At 40.8% G+C, this 20,089-nt stretch overlaps 1 long non-coding RNA gene across 1 annotated transcript in view; it reads right to left on the bottom strand.

Annotated features, from left to right (window-relative positions):
- Positions 1–2,021: 2,021 nt before the first annotated feature.
- LOC136011304 (uncharacterized) overlaps positions 2,022–20,089 on the bottom strand; it is a 68,296-nt gene continuing 50,228 nt past the window's right edge. The window contains exons 2-3 of the long non-coding RNA XR_010611321.1: positions 2,363–2,473; positions 2,022–2,153 (exon numbers count right to left, since the gene is read on the bottom strand). This is a non-coding gene — a long non-coding RNA (uncharacterized LOC136011304). The remainder of the gene's footprint in view (positions 2,154–2,362; positions 2,474–20,089) is intronic.

Genomic DNA, 20,089 nt, shown 5'->3' on the forward strand with positions numbered 1-20,089 from the left:
TTTTACAGGGGTTTTTCCACTTTGAGCAGAAATAGAGAAGTATGAGAAAACTTGTTTTGGTGAGATTTTTATCTCAGTTTTGAAGAAACTTACAGATCATAAAAACTATACCATGTACATTTACCCAGCCACTATGGCCAAACCATGCACCTTGTCAGCTCTTGTTCAGGTGAAGCAATTCTTGAAAATTAATTAGGAGAATTATTTCATAAACTTAAATACACAAGGTTTCAAAAGGGCATAATTTGTTTTTTTCCCCTTAATCTTTTCAGGGGAATGAAGTATATCAAGTACCAGAAAACCACCCCCCACCTCCCTAGGAAGGATTAAACCAGCCCTCCCTTAAAAGCAGAGAACATTGGTTCTGGTACAGCAAAGAAAGACCTATCTCTTTCTCCTCCTGGTATTTCATACCTGAAGGATTGTGTGCATACACACACATGAGTAGGATCACCTAACATCATGAGGAGCTAAAGGAAAAAAGCTCAACAACCTACACTAACATCGTCCTATGCTACATAGAACAGTGGCTGTATAGAACCACACCTAACTATGCTCCTTACTACTGGTTTTTCTTTTCCCAAGACTAAGAAAACCAAGTTTTTTGCATTGACAGTCAAAAAGAATACAACATCTATCAACATTCAACCTGTTGGAAATGTTTTCTTCAGCAACAGAAGATTTGCATAACACTGTTTCCCTTGTCAGGTCCACAACAGCTATGGGACTTATTAGACTGATTTGCATTGAATATTCAACAGTAACTCACTAGTCATTTGGAAGGCCTCATAGGAGTCAAAAATACAGATGAGCTGAAACAGATGATTTGCAAAAAATATATCCCTGATGAGATGCTGAAAACAAAATGCCCTCTGTGCAGAAGAATGAGTAGGTGAGGCTGGTAAGCAGGTGAACTGTCAAAAAGCCTACACTGGCTTATTATTTGTGTGCACAGAATCCTATTGGTTTAAAATTGAGGCTGTTGAGGGCTTGCAAAGTTTGACGCATTTCTTGACAATGTTAGAAAGATTCCCCCTCTTCCTGACCAAGTAACTGTGGACAGCTCCATGGCCCACTTGTGGTTGCTTAAAACTCTTCCCTTCTACAGGAAAATATGATACTTCACATTAAGCATGAAGGCAGATATTTACAAAGTCAAAGAAAAAGGTTCTATGTACTTTTGCTGCTACTGTGCATTATCAGACAGCTGAAACAATCAATTTGTCTGCACATAGGCAAAGCAGGACAGAGATAACATAGAATCATAGAATAGTTAGGGCTGGACGGGACCTTAAAATCACCAAGTTCCAAGCCCCCTGCCATGGGCAGGGAAACCTCACACTAAACCATGTCACCCAAGGCTTTGTCCAACCTGGCCTTGAACATGATACAACACTAACTTCCAATGGAGCAAAAGATCGTAACTGTGACCCAGAGAAACATGGCTTTTAAATATTGGTATCAAAAGGAGCCTTTGACATGGTGAAAGCCCTGGGATCCACAGAGAGTTTCTAGAAAGTGGAAAAGGCCTATCAGGCATGCTTCAGTGAAATCAGATTAATGTATCCCCTGTTACAGGCAAGGCCTTCAGCATGGTTCTCAATGAAAGAAGAAACTAGTTTAGAGAGAGCTGAATGACAAGCAGGATACTTCCTCAAAAAGTCTGGACAGGACTTAGAAACCAAGGGTTGAGAAAGCACCTGAGGAGAGTTTTGGACACAGCAATGCCCTCCTGAGAGCTGAGCTCTAGGCAGTACTAGGAGGAATGAAGAGCAAGGAAAGGGTGAGAGATTTATGCTGTTCTCTGAGGAAGAATATAATTCTAACTATTTGGGAATCTGACTAAATAGCTTAATAACCTCAAAGACATCTCCAAAGCATAGTCTCTACCCATCCTTTGCTCCCTGAAAAGTAAGGTAATGAAACCAACTCCTCTTTCTGCAGCTGTTTGCACTCCCTTGACCCAAGGGCTATCTCTCCACTACTCTCTCTGCACTGGAATGAGATCAAGCACACATGTCTGTGACCAAATTATACATTTTATCAGCAAAGTCTATCCAGATGGCAGACAGTCATCTACTGCCAGTAATCCACTTCTCCCACTGCTCCGCCACAGCAAATTGATGGCCAATCATCTCAGCAGCCTTTTAAAACTAAAAGAGAACAAGGATATACAGATGTTGGCTGGTTTTTTTTAAATAACAAGCCATCCAGGGAAAAAAAATTAAAAATTAAAGCCTGTAGCACTGCTACAGAACAGAGTAATTTGGTTTAAAATCACACTATTCGCAAGTACCTTCATTTCTGACAAACAGGAAATGCAGCAGCTATGGCTGCTTGCCAGGCCAGCCCACTCTCTTACCTGCTGTGAACTGAAGTGTTTGCAAACTTTGCTCTGCCATCTTATGACTTCTTCCAACCTGGTACTGGAGTATTCAGGGAGTTTATAAACATCCATCCCTTCTTTCTCTCCCTTGGAATCATAAAAGCATAGAATAGTTAGGGTTAGAAAGGACCTTAAGATTATCAAGTTACAACCCCCCCTGCCACAGGCAGGGACACCTCACACTAAACCACATCACCCAAGGCTCTGTCCAGCCTGGCCTTGAACACCACCAGGGATGGAGCACTCACAACTTCCCTGGGAAACCCATTCCAGTGCCTCACCACCCTAACAGGAAAGAACTTCTGCCTTATATCCAATCTAAACTTCCCCTGTTTAAGTTTGAACCCATTACCCCTTGTCCTGTCACTACAGTCCCTAACGAAGAGTCCCCTCTCCAGCATCCTTGTAGGTCCCCTTCAGATACTGGAAGGCTGCTATGAGGTCTCCACGCAGCCTTCTCTTCTCCAGGCTGAACAGCCCCAACTTTCTCAGCCTGTCTTCATACGGGAGGTGCTCCAGTCCCCTGATCATCCTCGTGGCCCTCCTCTGGACTTGTTCCAACAGTTCCATGTCCTTTTTCTGTTGAGGACACCAGAACTGCACACAATACTCCAGGTGAGGTCTCACAAGAGCAGAGTAGAGGGGCAGGATCACCTCCTTTGACCTGCTGGTCACGCTCCTTTTGATGCAGCCCAGGATATGGTTGGCTTTCTGGGCTGCGAGCGCACACTGCCGGCCCATGTTAAGTTTCTCATCCTTAGCATAGAAATGTCCTCTGCTCCTGGAGATGAGTTTTTTTAGGTGTTTCCCTGACTGACTTCTAACTCCTGTAACGCTCTGACTTCTTCTTCTTTAGGCCAAAAAGCATTGGGAAATCTAGCTTTGGCACGCTTAAGTCATTTTGGAGCTCATAATGCAGATCCTTGGAGAGGCTCAGAATACATATCAACAAGATGTGAACAAGAAGCAACACTAGACAATTTCTACAGCTGTATACCATCGTGGTATACTGGCTTTCTAATCTCATGCTCTGGCACAGCAGGTACAGTAGTAGCTGTGAGCTTTTAGATATTCAACACAAGATTCTTGAAATTAAGTTGAACTCCAGGAACAGAGGCATCGGCTCAGATAGATGAAATAAGATGCAATTTCCCACTTTGTTTTTTTTTCCTTGAAGTCAGAGTATAGAATCTGTTTCCCCTTGCTAGTTTGAAAGCTTTGAGGCTCACATACTATGCATGATGACCCACACACTACAGCCAGATTTTTAAGTGTGTAAGTATCTGCTCTAAACCATCTCCCCATGGATGCTCTGATGTTAAGATACTGAGAATATGACTATCCATTTCTTTCTTCTCCATGAATTACAAAGCCTCCTATAGGAAAAAGACTGTGGGTGGTAAATGAAGAAGTGCAGAGGCAGTAACAGTGTGTTGGGACACATACCTCCATACAAGCACCGGACATGGCAGAGAAATAGGAGCTCTGAGCAGTTCAAAGCTCTGAATGTGAGGGTTTTACCCATGAACCTTTTGACTTTTATTGACTTGGTTGGGATCCTCTCATAAATAAATAGCAAATCATGTTAGATGGCTTTGCATTTAACAGCTTGAGATTGGATTCTCCATAATAACATTTTCTGTTCCCAAGTACTTTAACACAAAAAGAAAACACAGATATTATGTAAAGCCAGAAAAACAATAAAAATATGATAATGTGTGTCAATCAACTCAATGCTCGGGAGTAACAACTGTAATTTAAAAAAATACAGAATTGGATCAGAAAAATAAAATTACAGCAGCAGATACTGTTTTTTTCCCTTTTGGTTTTGGCAAAACAAAAGTTCATTGCATTTCTTACTGAATTTTATTGAAAATAATAAATCCTATTTTACAGTTGAATTAATGACACTACCATACTTTTGCTCAGTACAATAGCAATAGATACTCTAGAAGTCTCACTAAAACCAAATATCAAGTTTGTTGACATTTGCATGTCTAGTACAACATTTTCATTTCAGTCTGGAGAAAATAAGAATTTGAAGATAAGAAACCTTAGAGGAAGTTGAGGTTTTTTTACTTCTGCTATTATTTTTATGTCTGTGGCAGTATTTCAGGTTGCAGGTGCAACAATTGCTAAAGGAATAAATGCCCAGAAGTTCAGCACTCAATATAAGCAATCTTTGAACTCCAGAGACTGACGGGAGCAGCGTTGGAAACATCAGAGCCAAAAACCCTATCCCAAAAGGTCTCATTATACCTGCTAAACAGCCCAGAAAGCAGAAGGAAGCGCTGTGGTTACAAGGCAGAAGCAGGTCTATGGTCAATTCATTCTTTCCAGACTGCAACAGCATACATTTGTCTGAGCAGCTTTAAACATTCATCTGGATGAGATCTGTGGTGTGAAACAGAGGAGCTCTCTTCTCCTGAACCTGCCCTACATGGTTTGTTAGGAGGAACCTGCTCTGCTTATTTGGCACCTGGGCACAAGGAGACACATTTGGGAAGCTGTCCCTCTTCACCCAGCTCAGAGTCTGCATGAGGCTTCCCTGCACTCTTTCACCCCTGTGTCTTTGTTTGCCCTCTGAACGCTTTTTAGGCGTTTTCTGACTTTCACGTTTAATTCAGGAGTATATCTTAGTAATTGTTCTCTAGACAGGAGCCTTGAAACAGCAAGCCAAATAGCTTTTAATTCAGTATGACTTCTTGATACATTTATGAATCTCTTCATATTAAAGGAGGCTTCAATTAATATAAATTGATGGAAAATATTCAGATTTTCAGTTTTCTCCTACCACAAACTTTAAGGTTTGATGAATGGGATAAATTTTTTTTTATAGAGGTACTGCAAAACAACAGTTTTCATACACATTTCTGAGAACCAAGGTCTGGAGAAACTGAACCAATAAAAGGCGAAAGAAGAATTAAAAAAGATATCCTATTACAGCTGCTTAGGTCAGAGAGGTACAGAAGTCCTTCATGTCTGATCCCACCCATCTCATATCCATACCCTAAATTAGCTTCATTTGTGTGACCACTGAAGAGTTTAACTTGCAGGCTCCAGTAACACCCCCCATGCACAGAAGCATGTAAAGCACCAGGGTAAAAGGTTGTTTACAATGAGTTGCTATCAGTGCTTGCCTAATTCACAGGAAAAAACAAAGCAAAACACCCCCAAAAACCCCATGCATTTTCTGGAAAATGCAGACACCAATGCAATCTGAAAATGACTGATGTATATAGATCAGTTCAAATGAGTGTCATCAACTTCAGAACCTGGTTCCTAGCAGGCATGAGACAGAGCTGACACTAGAAATCAGCATCACACCATCCCACATTTCCTACTTTTAAACACAAAAGACATTAAAAATGTTCAGACATTTCTTTAAGCATCATTTTGTGATCAGGCTGTGACCTCCCTATTCCTACGAGGAGGCGATTGTCAAAAAAACCGAGCGTTCACTATTGGCATTTACAGTGTAGAATGTGCACATTTTGCTTCCAGATTTTAGCCAAGCTCACAATGCTTTGCCTGTCCTGGTAACCTCTGTAAGACACCTTCTATTGTGGTCTATGGTTTTTATCTTAAAAATTACGTTCAACATATAAATAGGTGTTTCCTACAGAAAACATTTACAAGTACTCAGGCTTAGGTTTCTGCTTAATTAGATCTAAAGGTAAGACCTAGGGGAGAAAGGAAAAAAGCATATTCATTTCCTGAATAAATTTTCCAATGAACAGCACTCTTCAAGTCTCAACTTCATGGTTTTTACAGCAGTTCAGCCTTTTAAAAATAATCTAAATAATCTAAATAAACACTCTAAGACCATGAAAATCCAGGCCTTTGCATCTCCAAAATAAATTGTATTACTCTGTACATAAAGACAGACAACATTCCCATAACCAATAGAGACAAAAAAACCCTACAGAATTTAATGGAGCATTTCAGATGCTTGGTTAGGAGGCATGGTTAGAAAACTAATTTCAGACTAGCAGGCCACAAGTGGTAAACAAATTCCCAATACAAAAATGTTTCAAATGGAAATTGCATAAAATGAAGGATGCTTATTCATGGCCACAGCAGGCTGAGGGAAAAAATTAATTTAAAAAGTTTTTTTCCAACCCAGCCCAAGAACATCTGATTTCTAAATCAATAGCTGTCTCCAGCCAAACTGAAGTGCCTGCACAACTTCAGACAGGTAATTACTTACAGGGATTGGATGAGGAACAAGCACATCAAGGGATATTGCGACGTCAATCTCTCTTCATTTATATTTTATTGTAGCCTTTTGGTTGTTTCAGAGATAGCACTGAGAACTGATTTTGTCCCCTAGTAGGGGTAATATAAAGAACTAATGCACTAGGTACACAACTTTGACAGCTACTTTCTCAAGCCAGGTAGTGTCACAGCTGCGGGGCAAAGTTAACAGGGAGGAAGCAGTTTTAAAAAGATTTAATTGTGGTTGGTTTGTTTTTTGAGAATTATCAGTGTATTTTGAACTAAGGTCCCTCAAAAAGGAATAATGAAGATGTAGTCTGCCATAAGATGTAAAAGCTACTTAATTCCAATAAATACATTTGTAATGCACTTCATATATAAGTAGATTAGGTAGTACTCTTGCACTTCATTATTAACATGGCACAGTAACCAAACACCATTTACCTCTCCATTGAGGAAGGCCCATAGTATGCATTCAACCTCGCCAACTATTTGACTTTTTTTTTTTTTTCCATTAAAATGTTAGAGTATTTGAGGGACTCATTTGGAAGTTGTCTTTTTAAGTTGTATGGTTTTTATTTAAAAGATTATTTTTAGCTGAAAACCTAATATTTTCATTTATTGAAAACGTCTTAAAATCCAAAAGATTTACTCTGCTGTTCCGTAAGTATATGCATGTGTGTGTGCATGCACACTCATGTATTGCTAATACATTAGAATTTTCTGGGGAAAACTTGTTCTATGCAGATCTAATTTTCAGTATCAGAATTTGGGGGATTTTAAGATTGAGAAAGATTCTTTCAAAGTCCATTTTTGACAACAATAACAAACATTTACCTAACCAACATTTATTTTGCCAGTTAATATAACATTCTGAAAGTCACCTCATAGGATACTTATTGCAGTAAAAGTAAGATAGTACATGAAATATTATGCAAATCCTAAAAGATCTATGCTTGTGTAAGATCTGCAAATCTTCTTCCACTTTCCTTTGTATAGCTAGAAGCTCTTGGCACATCTTTCTTCAGAGAAGCAAGCTCAAATATACAACCCTCCTGAGATAGTGGTACTTTTTATTAGAAGAGGATGTATTTTAATGAACTGGATACATTTAGTTGCCTCTGGTGTTTTCTCTTCCGTTCACAACTCTCCCAGGTGGTGAGTCAAAATTTGCATCTTAACAGAAGCAGAGTACTTTATTGGAAAGACATCATGGTCAATAGCTTGTACACAGGTTTTTGTCTATTATTTATCTTATTTAAATTTATTACCTCCTTTACAGTCTCTTGATTAAGGGATATACAATGCTCCTGATACTTCACACAATATTTTATTCTTCTTTTATGCTGCTGTGTTTTTGAACTCAGTAGTAAGATTAGTATACTAGAACATTAATTTGATGATCAGCTTTGAAGGGTGATTACTTTGTATGATTTGCATTGATCTGATAGCACAAAACAGGTAGAAACCTCCTGATCACCTGGAAACTGGGATTTGTGATGTGGATTTGACTCTGCAAGACCATTTCTTAGACAGGGTTTCAGCAATATACAGCTAATAGCAACTATACAGCTGCCCTAAGGCAGTAATCAAGTGTGCTCACCCTGACAACCAGGGCTTCTGACCCACTCATCAGTGAAGAGAATAGAAGAGAGGAGAGGACAGTCTCTGTTTATACCTGCACACACAGTTAGTCCCTAATGTTTATTTGCTAAATACATTTAGAATTTCTCACATTTCATGGGGTTCTCTTAGTTTCTTTTTACCCAGCTCATGTTATTCTAACAGAACCGGGACAGCAGGTGCAGCTACGCTTGCATCTCTTTGTCCAGCTCAGCTGCAGCTAAAAGGCGGCACCTGCCCAGAGCCAAAATTATTCTGATGGTTGAAAGGGCAGCCAGCCAACCCCAGAGAAATGAAGAGCACTTGCCTTTTCTTCCTATTGAAGAAATCTTTTCCACTGACAAAACATTTCATGGGAGTTTTCTAGTAATCACTCAACATAAAACCCAAGGAAGAGTCTTGGGATGCAGCACTTCATGCAATATAGGCCTTTGTTGTATTCTCAAGTCATTTTCACTTTTATTGCTTATTTTCTTCATGAAGTATATATAACAGAACTTTGCCTTAAGATTAAAGCAGTAGCAATTTGACAGTCCTGACTGAGCATAAGAAAACTGCTGGCAGGGTAAAGCCAAAGCCTGCACATAGTGCCGAGTTGTTGAAGAAAGCAGAAGAGTTTTATCCCCATGGTCCTGACCCAGTACCACTGAGAAAAGGAAGCATCCAAGGAAGACCAAGAGCATGGAGTAGCCAAAGCACCTGCTACTTAGTAGTCCCTTGTACTATTTGTTGTCTTTTATTCCTCAATAGACCCCTTTTCTCCATCCCAGTCATCTTCAAACCCTCCACAACTGTTTTTCTAAATACAGTTTCTTCCCTCTTAAACTTTCTCCCTTAGATCTCTGTCCAGCAAACACAGCCTTCCTTTTCCATACCAAAGACCTTTTGACTTGTACAATAGGTAATTTTACATTTCTGCATTATTCCTACTGACCTGGAGGGCGGCACTGGAGCCCAGTGGCACGCTGCAACCAAATGCAAAGGAACATGTGTCAGGGTAAAAAGATTTACAGAGATTTTTCTACAAGAAAACAAACTTCTGAGGTGAGGGAAAGACGTTGCTTCCAACCAGGGAGAGTTTTCAGTTTCCAGAACAAAGTTTTGAACTGTATCACCAGATGTAAACTGGGGAGCATAAGATACCTTCTGCAGTTTTGCAGATCTTCTTCATCCTTCTTCCCTTCTGAACTGCTATATGATTGTGTGCGCTATTAGAGAAGCCAACTGTTATATCAGAAGTGTTTATACTTCTGTGCATATAAATATACATTTAAACAATGAGGCTACACCTTAAGCTAGTTGCTTAACATGACATGCTTATAAAATGATATGTTTCAAAAGGTCAAATGAGAGTCCAAAAGCAATCTGGTACTGAAAAACTTCAGTAGTTCAAGCACGTTGGGACAAAGAGAACATAGGCTGAGATCTTAATCACTTCTTTGCCTCCGTCTTCACTAGCAAATGTACTGACCACACCACTCAAGTCTTGGAAGGCAGACACAGGAACTGTGAGAAGAAAGACCTTGGGCCCACTGTAGGAGAGGATCTGGTTCAAGACCATCTTAAGAACCTGAACGTGCACAAGTCCGTGGGACCTGATGAAATCCATCCGCGGGTCCTGAAGAAGCTGGCAAATGAAGTTGCGAAGCCACTGGCCATCATATTTGAAAAATCATGGCAGTCAGGTGAAGTTCCTGATGACTGGAAAAAGGGAAATATAACCCCCATTTTCAAGAAGGAGAAAATGGATGCTCAGGGAAGTAGACCAGTCAGTCTCATCTCTGTGCCTGGCAAAGTCTTGGAGCAGATTCTCCTGGAAGGCATGCTAAGGCACATGGAAAACAACAAGGTGCTTGATGACAGCCAGCATGGCTTCACTAAGGGGAAATCCTGCCTGACCAATTTGGTAGCCTTCTATGATGGGGCTATGGAACTGATGGACAGGGGTAGAGCAGTTGATGTCATCTACCTGGACTGGTGCAAAGCGTTCGACACTGTCCCACACAACATCCTTGTCTCTAAGCTGGAGAGATATCAATTTGATGGATAGACTACTCGGTGGATAAAGAACTGGCTGGATGGCCGCACACAAAGAGTTGTGATCAATGGCTCGATGTCTGGCTGGAGACCAGTAACGAGTAGCGTCCCTCAGGGATCGGTGTTGTGACTGGCCTTGTTCAACATCTTTGTTGGTGACATGGACAGTTGGCACTCGCGCCCTCAGCAAGTTTGCCGATGACACCAAGCTGTGTGGTCCGGTTGATATGCTGGAGAGAAGGGATGCCATCCAGAGGAACCTTGATACACTTGTAAGGTGGGCTGATGCCAACCTTATGAAGTTCAACCGCGCCAAGTGAAAGGTCCTACACCTGGGTCAGAGCAATCCCAGGCACAGCTACAGACTGGGCAAAGAAGAGATTCAGAGCAGCCCTGCGGAGTAGGACTAGGGGGTGCTGGTTGATGAGAAAATGAACATGAGCCAGCTGCAGTGTGCGCTCGCAGCCCAGAAAGCCAACCGTATCCTGGGCTGCATCAAAAGGAGCATGACCAGCAGGTCAAAGGAGGTGATCCTGCCCCTCTGCTCTTGTGAGACCTCACCTGGAGCATTGTCTGCAGTTCTGGTGTCCTCAACATAAAAAGGACATGGAACTGCTGGAACAAGTCCAGAGGAGGCCATGAGGATGACCAGGGGACTGGAGCACCTCCCGTATGAAGACAGGCTGAGGAAGTTGTGGCTGTTCAGCCTGGAGAAGAGAAGGCTGCGTGGAGACCTCAGAGCAGCCTCCCAGTACCTGAAGGGGGCCTATAGGGATGCTGGGGAGGGACTCTTTGTCAGGGACTGTAGTGACAGGACAAGGGGTAATGGGTTCAAACTTAAACAGGGGAAGTTTAGATTGGATATAAGGAGGAAATTCTTTCCTGTTAGGGTGGTGAGACACTGGAATCGGTTGCCCAGGGAGGTTGTGAATGCTCCATCCCTGGCAGTGTTCAAGGCCAGGTTGGATGAAGCCTTGGGTAGGCTGGTTTAGTGTGAGGTGTCCCTTCTTATGGCAGGGGGCTTGGAACTGGATGATCTTGAGGTCCTTTCCAACCCTAACTATTCTATGATTCTAAGTTTAGATTGGATATAAGGAGGAAGTTCTTTACTGTGAGGGTGGCGAGGTACTGGAATGGGTTTCCTAAGGAAGCTGTGAATGCTCCATCCCTGGTGGTGTTCAAGGCCAGGCTGGACAGAGCCTTGGGTGACGTGGTCTAGTGTGTGGTGTCCCTACCCATGGCAGGAGGGTTGGAACTTGATGATCTTAAGGTCCTTTTTAACCCTAACTGTTCTATGATTCTATATACAATGACCAACCATTTTTTGGATATATTAGCAGCTTAAAGTGAGTCACTACAGTGAAGAGCTGACAATGAGGTCTCAGCATCCCCCTTATGGGCATTTGACAGCCAAGTCGTAAGTCTGGACTAGATGTAGTCTGGTCATGTAGACTACACTACCACTGCCAGTTCTATTACACAAGACATACTCCCCAGAGTATATCTGTTACTTCATAGAAGCAGAAGACAAGTCACAGCTTTCAAGTAGCTCTAAGGTGCAAATGCTGTGTGGAGACAGCACCACAGGTGACTTTGAAATGTTCTCCTGATGCAAGGCAAAAGGCTAATGCAGAAGAAGTAAGTCTAGGCACTTTATTCTACATAATAGATAGATAAGACAGTAACTGGTACAGAAGATCAGGAAAAAAATACAACCAAAACAACCCCAAAACTACAAGGGCTGTCAAAGCTCCCACAGCTGTAAAAACACTTCAAGATAGATATTAATGCACCAAAAAAAAAAAAAGCCAAAAAAGCAAAAAAAAAAACCCTAGAAGTATATTAGAAATGTATCGAAGTAATGAGATTATTTCCATGGGTTCCAATATATTATATTCATTACAGATTGCCCAGGTTGATGCTTTAAAAACCAACAAGGTTTTGCTAAAGAGCTGACATAAACTTCCGAGAAGAGTCAGCTGCTTTCTGCAGGATCCTGATGCCACAGCAGTGAGTGAAAGTCTGGGCTCGACAGGATAACAAGAAGCAGATATCAATATGACAGCCTTTGGCAGAAGCAGGATGAGGGTGCAAGGTAAGAATAGATAAATAAAGAGACAATAAATGCTCTCCAAGAGGGTTAAATTGTAAGTGTCCGAAGTGAGCCACTGAGGAAGTTGCAACCCTACAGTAAGGGTACCTGGGCAATGGGGATGAAGGAATTTCTTGCATCTCCTGCTGGAGTTACCAACAGGTAGAAATTGCCTAGTCTGGTAACAAAGCAGCCATGGCAATGTCCATACTTTGGATGCTCTTACTGCCTTTGCTTGTTCACCCCTGCAGCCAGCTGCAGCTTGCTCCTAACACTTGACTGATATTTTAAGATAGAGTAAAAAGTCTTCCCAAAAGCAATTATCATCTACCCAGCAATCCTTTAAAGTTTAACCTAAATAGGTATTTAAATCTATTCTCCCTGATTTGAGAGAGGTCACTAAACTAACCACGAGGCCCTGCAGCTGTGTGAGGTGAAGGCAGCTCTAACAAGACCCTTCACCCATCTTACCCTAGCTGCCTGTGAAAATGAAACTTGCATGGAAAACTCAGTTTCCTGCCACATGCCCTGGAGACAAGTTCAGCCTTCAATTATTACAGGCATAGAAGGTTTCTTATAGTACTACCATCACCCTGGTGTCTGCAGCACAAGGGCAATAGAGCAGGTAGCACTCAGTGTTCCTGCACTGTTTGTCAGTGCATGAACAGCCCTCTCTGATCAGGAAGGACAGGATGCCATACTGTTCATGCTCCATCATCCCACTACTTGCCAGATGGACTGTGGTGTCTCCACCTGAACAACTCCACAAGGGCTCAAGCAGCCCTGTGCATTTCCAGCATTCACATTTTTATGTCTATAGCTATGGCCACACTTGCCCTTCCATCCACTTTCAACTCCTTCTTTTATAAAAGCATGCTTGTTTCCCTCACAGATGTTTTTCCTGCAAGGGAAATGAGCACCATTTATAACCGGGACTGAGTATTTGCAGGCTAAAATTCAGGGGGTGGCAAACATGCAGCAAGAGGCAATCACACAGCTGTGGTCTGCATACACAAGTCCAGAGGCACTGGCTTACCTCTGGACCCACATGAACCCGACGCACAAATAGTAACTGATCTAATAAAATAACAAAAAAAAAAACTTTACTTGTCTAAAGCAAAGCTTCACTTATCGAATTACCCTGCTGTGATTATACAAAGCACTTTGGCTGTTGTAGTGGTTCATTTTTTATTAATGGTATGAAAGGGGACTAAATCTGAAGGCTCTGAAATCCTTCATTCTTCTGCTGAAATCTCTCTCATACATTATTTACATCCAAGAATTCTCACTCAAACTGAGGCACATGTTTCATTTCCCCTTTTTAGCCCCTTTTTCTTTAATTCAAAAGCTTCTTAGCTACAGCTGCAAAACAAAAATATAAATGCAATATTAAAAAGTGAAATACTGAAAAACTGACAGCAGAATAACTGACAATTTTCAATTTATGAAAGATGTTCTTTTCCTCTTATGCTGCTTTTTGAATTAGGAGATGTTTCACTTCCAAATCCACTTAAGGTACAAAGTCTACTGAACTGAGACATTATAATCATATTTGCTGATTGTTTTAGCAATTGTCTCCTGCAATCTTCTAAACAAGTCATTAGACTCCCACTGACTGTGTCCAGGATAGAAAAAGATAACATATATGTCCAATTATTTTTTTAGGTATACTTACATCCCACATTCACACATATTTAGGTCTGAACACACATAGGCTGCTATTACTATGCAAGACAGAAAAAACGATGACCTAAAGGAGCAAAGGCTGCTTTTTTAGCTCTTTACATCACCATAAGCCAAAACTGTGCATTCATATGAGGAAAATAGAACCTGCACCTCCCACCCAAGGAGCTGCAGGTTTAATCGTTGCATTCCCCTTCCGGCTCTTCCTCAAGCCCCGGAGAACAGCTGAGTGTTGGCAGGTGTGTTGAAGAAGGGGTACCATGTTCTCAGGGGCACACCTCTTCTGGGAAAACAACAGGCCAAAATTCACCTCCTTTTTCACTGTTGAGAAAATAAGGTGGACAAGATTGCTTCCTATTGATAAGGATACCGTACAAGTGCATGGAGCAAATATAGGTGTTAAATAAGCCAGTTTCCCTTCAGAGCTCAAGTGCTAGAAGGTTTGGGTGCTGGTTTTTATTTGAGGGGTTTTTGGTTTTTGTTGTTTTGTGGGTTTTTTTTGTGGGCGGCTTTAGTTTTTTTGTTGGTTTATTTATTACAGGGAGTTAGTTTGTGCACAGCTCTGCAAAGAAATTTAAGGATTCGCTGCAACAAAATAGACTAACATTACTGTTATTCCACTGGGTGGATAAGTTAAATAGTCCAATAACTGGACAATTAGGATTAGATAGAAAACCCGGTTCAGAAGGGTGAGGAATACCCTTTGAGATTTCTACCCATCTTACCTCAATTTTGCAAGCTTTCCTTGTCTAAACTGGTAAATACTGGGAAATCTGAGCTTTGTTCTCCAACCTTATACATGACCCCTATTACCTAGTCCAATAAGGCAGTGTTCTAGCTGTTTCAAAGTTGTGATAAAAAGCAACTTCTTGGGTCTCTGTAGACTGTAACATGTATTAACATTATTGTTAGAGCTTAATTAGATCTTATTCTTGTTGATTTACTAGCTTGTAAGCATCTAACCCTCTTTTCCCACCTGCCTCTGGGAGGTTGAAACCAGTTTTTGTATATTAGAACTACAGTCTAGTCAAAGGTATACCTTATTGCATTTAATGATTTACACACACAGTAGTACAACACAACTGAAAAGGGAGCTGGAGCAACACAGGCAATATTGACCACTTTTCCTATAAGAACAGTGTCTGTCCAAGTGTTCACACCCCTCTCCCTGGTCAAAATGCAGCACTCTGGGCCACATATGAAGCAATATGACACAGAAAGCACAGATCTGGAGGCACACAGCAAAAATGTGCTAGTAGTAAGGACTGCTAATAAGAAGCCATACTGAACACAGAAATAAAACTATTGGCAGAGAGGGAATTAAATATCCATCACAGATGACTTCTGAGAATAAATAATGCAAGCAGTGGCTAGGCAAGGAGCATGTGATTGCTCCTGGTGGCGACAGACTGACAGCTATTTGATATTCTGCCCCACGTGTGTCCTTCCACCTCTAAACAGAAAAACAATTCTTTCCATTTGCAGTTCCTCCCTCTTGCTCTCTGGGAAGAGATATCCAACAGCCTTTTCTGCAGCTACACAGCATTAGTAAAGGAAAGGGCAGCAGAGCCCTTCTCAGCAAATAAGGCCACTTGGGAGAGCAAATCCCAAACATGAAGAGGATGCAGGCCACTTCCACGGATCCACTAGCAGGACTCGAAACAAACCAGGTTTTCCCTTGTTATTACTCCCCCCCACACTCTCCAAGAGCTTGGTCTAATCTAGCTCCAGCAGTTTGATTCATACATACTCTTAGAGTTTAGGAGGCACTATGGACTGTCATAGTAATTTACCAGAAAGGCAGAAGGAAATAATAAATCAGTCTCAAAACACACACAAAAGTGCATCCTCATTGCTCACCAGTGAAATAACTTCTCAGTCACAGGAAGATGCAGTTGCCAGGCTTGGCAATTAGCACTTTGCACTGCTGTTCGGTTCAGAGACTGTCATTTCACTCCCACCACCAACCACTGGCAGAAAGCAAAATTCAACCCACAGTATAGTCAGGGATATTCCTGGCATTCAGACCACTGTGGGTTTTTTTTTCTTTGCAGTTTAGCTTGCCATATAATTACCAGATACCACACATATTGCTTGGTAGCCTATGGAATAACCTAGGCGACAGAACAGGAGGGCCTTTCTGCTTGAACATCCTGCTACTGAGAATAGTTTTTAAGTATATACCATGCATTCATTAGCTTTTTTTACCTAAGAAAATGACCATGTAAGTCAGCAGTAGTGTAACTGGATGGTTAATACAAATATATTCTTCCTTTCAAATGCCCAACAAAAAGGGAAAACGTAATGGTTCACACCGAGGCGTTGTTTCTTCTTTCAGCAAAACAGAAAACCTGACAAGAAGAGGCCGTTTTCTTTTTTCTATTTACTACTTATATGTAAGCTTTTACTTTTACTAAGCACAGGAAAAATTTTACCTAAGCTTTATCTAAGTATCTATCCAAAGCAAGTCAACATTTCCATCTTATATCACAAAAACTATTGTGCTTATAAGCACATTTGATTTTAAGAAAAAAAGGTATCAAACATGCTAATGTTTTCTTAATCTTTCTGACAACAACTTAAAGTCATTTCCAGTTAAACTTTCTGCTTGCTGGAAACCAGATGACCACGAACCCCCGGGCAAGGACAACAGGCAATAAGTGCTCAGAAGTCAGGAGACTGAGCAGAGATATCACCACCTCTATTGATGTTGCTGGAAGAGGAGCTTTTATGACTGTCAGTGACCCCCCTCTGCCCAGCACACATTGTTGCTGACTGCCAGGCCAGTTGTAGGGTTGTAGCTCTTTGGTCCAGTGGCTCACATCTGCAGCATGGGACTCCCCTTCCCCACACACCAACATCTATCCCGTGTACTGGCACCAAAGTCCATCCCAGTCATACCCAGCGGCTTTTTCAGATCTCCTACCACAAACGCAACGAGTTGGCTACAAACCTAAAAGTGCCCTGAGGTCTGCTCAGCTTTACTTATCTTTGGTTGTCCACAGTCTGAAATCTAGATTTTGGTCCCTCGAGAAACACATCACAATCTCTGCCTAATCTCAGCAGAGACTGTTGGAGCAGTGCATTATATCTCTACCAGCACACGTTTGTCCTCTCTTGCATTCCCTGCACCACTTCCAAGGCAAGAAAACACAATTGCGTAAAGAGCAATTTATATTCAACTGTCAACAAGAAGGCAAATAGATATCCTTGAGTGACAGAATGTTGTCTCTTTCACCAAGATCTCACCTAGAGCTCTTTCATTTTTTATACATAGCTAGCAATAATAAGCATACTGCACACATATCTCAGGCCTATGCTCAGAGCAGATGCTGGTTGTTCAGGTCAAGTAAGAGATAAAATTCAAAGGAACAGAATTTGAGAGAGCTTATTGCAATATTAACTGTCCAGGAAAAGATACCCAGTCAACACAGTTCAGATTTTTCTATTAAAATATAATCTTTATGCATCTTCAGAATCCCAAATTGTATGAAATTAGAAAATGTAATTCTACACTATTCAAATGAAGAAATTAAAAGTGATTAATGGAGCAGAGTAAATATTAACCTCAGAATACACAGAAAGACTTAAGCCTTTCTGGCCTTGTTGATTACAGACAAAAGCCTAAACATTACAACTAAAATAATTACAACTCAAGAATACAGTGCTGCCTATTAGCAGGAGTACTACTACTGCAGTTTATAGTTACTGAACATTTCAGTTTTAGAGGTCTGATAAAATGTCGTCCTCGGGATTATCCAAGGCTTTTATTTTTTTAATTCACAGCTTTGCTTAGTGGCTTTCACAATTTCTTACTGTATTTTCAATTTTGATTTACGAAAGGTCACTTCCTGAGTAGGATAGAATTTCAGCTATCATTAAAATTATCAGGGCATCAGATAAATGTCCAGGTAGGTATGATGAGACACTGCTTGTAAACTTAAAACCACTGTGTTACAGGACTCATTTTGCTGTGTTGCAGCAGAATAAATTATGTCTAGGGTTTCTTGTTGACAGCATTACTGGCTGCACCAGAATGCAGGACGGTTTTACAAGATAAGGTAGTTGCTTTAAGAAAACAAACCTCTCTATCTGGCTTCAGTCTCTCCAGCAAACCTCACAGAAGTCTAATGGTGTTGCTCAGTACAACCTAAACCTTAGCAAAGTACTTCGGATTGTTAAATGAAGACAGAATTCCAACCCTATTTTAAAGCAAGTCAGCAATGTGCCAGCACAATGGGTCACTGACTTTTCAAACCCCTTTCTCCCTGAAATAAGGGAGAACACAAGAGATGACTGAAGGGTTTGCAGGATCAAGCAGCTTCTAGGAAAAACACCTGATAAGCTTAAATAGGAAGAGATTTAGCAGCTCTGCTATTTGTAGACATTAAAATGAACTACATCATTTAGAACTTTATTCATCAAGAGAAGATTAAGATGGGAAATCATGACTTCTGCCCTGGCCAAAGAGCTTGAGATAAACTGTTAGCTGAAACCTTCCAGTAGAAAAGTTTAGTTTCAGCAAAGATTTCCTTCCCTCTCCCCCTGTTTCAAAACAAGCAAGTTAAAGCATTGTCCAGAAGTTTCTGGAATTCCTCCAAAAATCAGTTAAAATATTTCATTACAGATGAGCAATAAGGTTTTTCTGGTACAGATTTACACTTTGCCTTCATTCTATGATGTAAGATACAAAAAACACAGTATTTTCTCCAATGTTCTAGTGCACTGTGATACACCTTGTATTACTAAAATGCTTTGGTTTTCAAGTATTTTCAAAGAAACTTGTTCCATGCAAAGAACTATTTTTATTATTCTAGAAATTCTAAGCAGCTCATATAGAGACTTGATTCCCAGTTTTTAACATGCCCAACACTTACAAGCGACTAAGTACATTTTACGTTTAATCTAGCTTGCTAGTTAAATAACTCTTTCTTGAATCTGAGGGCACACAGCAATAGTCCTTCCTGTACTTTGTAGCAGGGAGGCAGCATAATCCACTAAACCTGATCTACATTTAAAGCAATGATCTTCTTAGACCCTAGCCCAAACTCTGAAAAACACCTTTCATTGTCTACTTACACAACCTACAACTGCTGTATGTCCATATTTTGGTTATTTGGAAAGCAACCAAAGACAGTGCTTGGACTCCCACTCCAGATATATCCTAGGGCCTGTGCAGGCAGAGAGGTAAGGGCAGTCTTCACCCCTCAACTTCCATTTAGAGAGTAAGAGGCAATAATCCTCAGCCAACTGTAGGTAATGGCAGTAAGCTGGTTACACAGAACAGTACTTTTCATGCTGCTTTGCAATGGAACAGGCAGGAAGGACATTGGCAATGTCATCTCGACATCAGATGAGTGAATGAGAAATAGGGAGCTGAAGGAATTGGACTTAAATGGGAAGCTTCTTACACAATCAAGAAATGTAAGAACATTCCCTTAATGTTGAGTCCATGTTTTCAGATGTTTTCATTACCAGTAAAATTTTTCAGACTAAAAATAAAAGTGTATTTTTATTTCCACGTGCAAAACCAATGATTAATCTTGGTTGAACAGTTTCAACATCTACAGTCATTTCCACACCAACGAATATATTTAGAATCAGGGCAGACATTTTTCCCATCAAATAGGAAGCTGATTCAAGAAGGAATCAGTACTTGGAAAGTCCTTAAGTCATATGACTCAGGCAGTTCAGACAGCCTTGAACTCTGGACCACAGAAAGCTGTGGGAGGGGAGTGGGGAGAAGTCCAGAAAAGGGTGGAACAATGTAACACTGTCCCATGATTTAAAATAAGAATTGAGAAATACTCTATACACAGGAAAAAGCACAACCAAACAAAAACCAGCCTTCTGTTTTATCATGTTGATCACTTTTCCTTAACTGACCATTCTGTGAAAGGTGCTTTCTACTGATATTTGACAGAAGAGATAGTTTTGTGAGTAAAAGAAGAGTCAGTAAATGTCTTTCCTATTCCTTTGCAGACAATACCTTTCTGTCACTCAGCAAGCCATTTTCCATTATCACTTCCATGGTAATGTAGAGTTCTTCT

The sequence above is a fragment of the Lathamus discolor genome, chromosome 3 (genome assembly GCF_037157495.1).
Source record: "Lathamus discolor isolate bLatDis1 chromosome 3, bLatDis1.hap1, whole genome shotgun sequence".
Classification (NCBI taxonomy): Eukaryota; Metazoa; Chordata; class Aves; order Psittaciformes; family Psittacidae; genus Lathamus; species Lathamus discolor.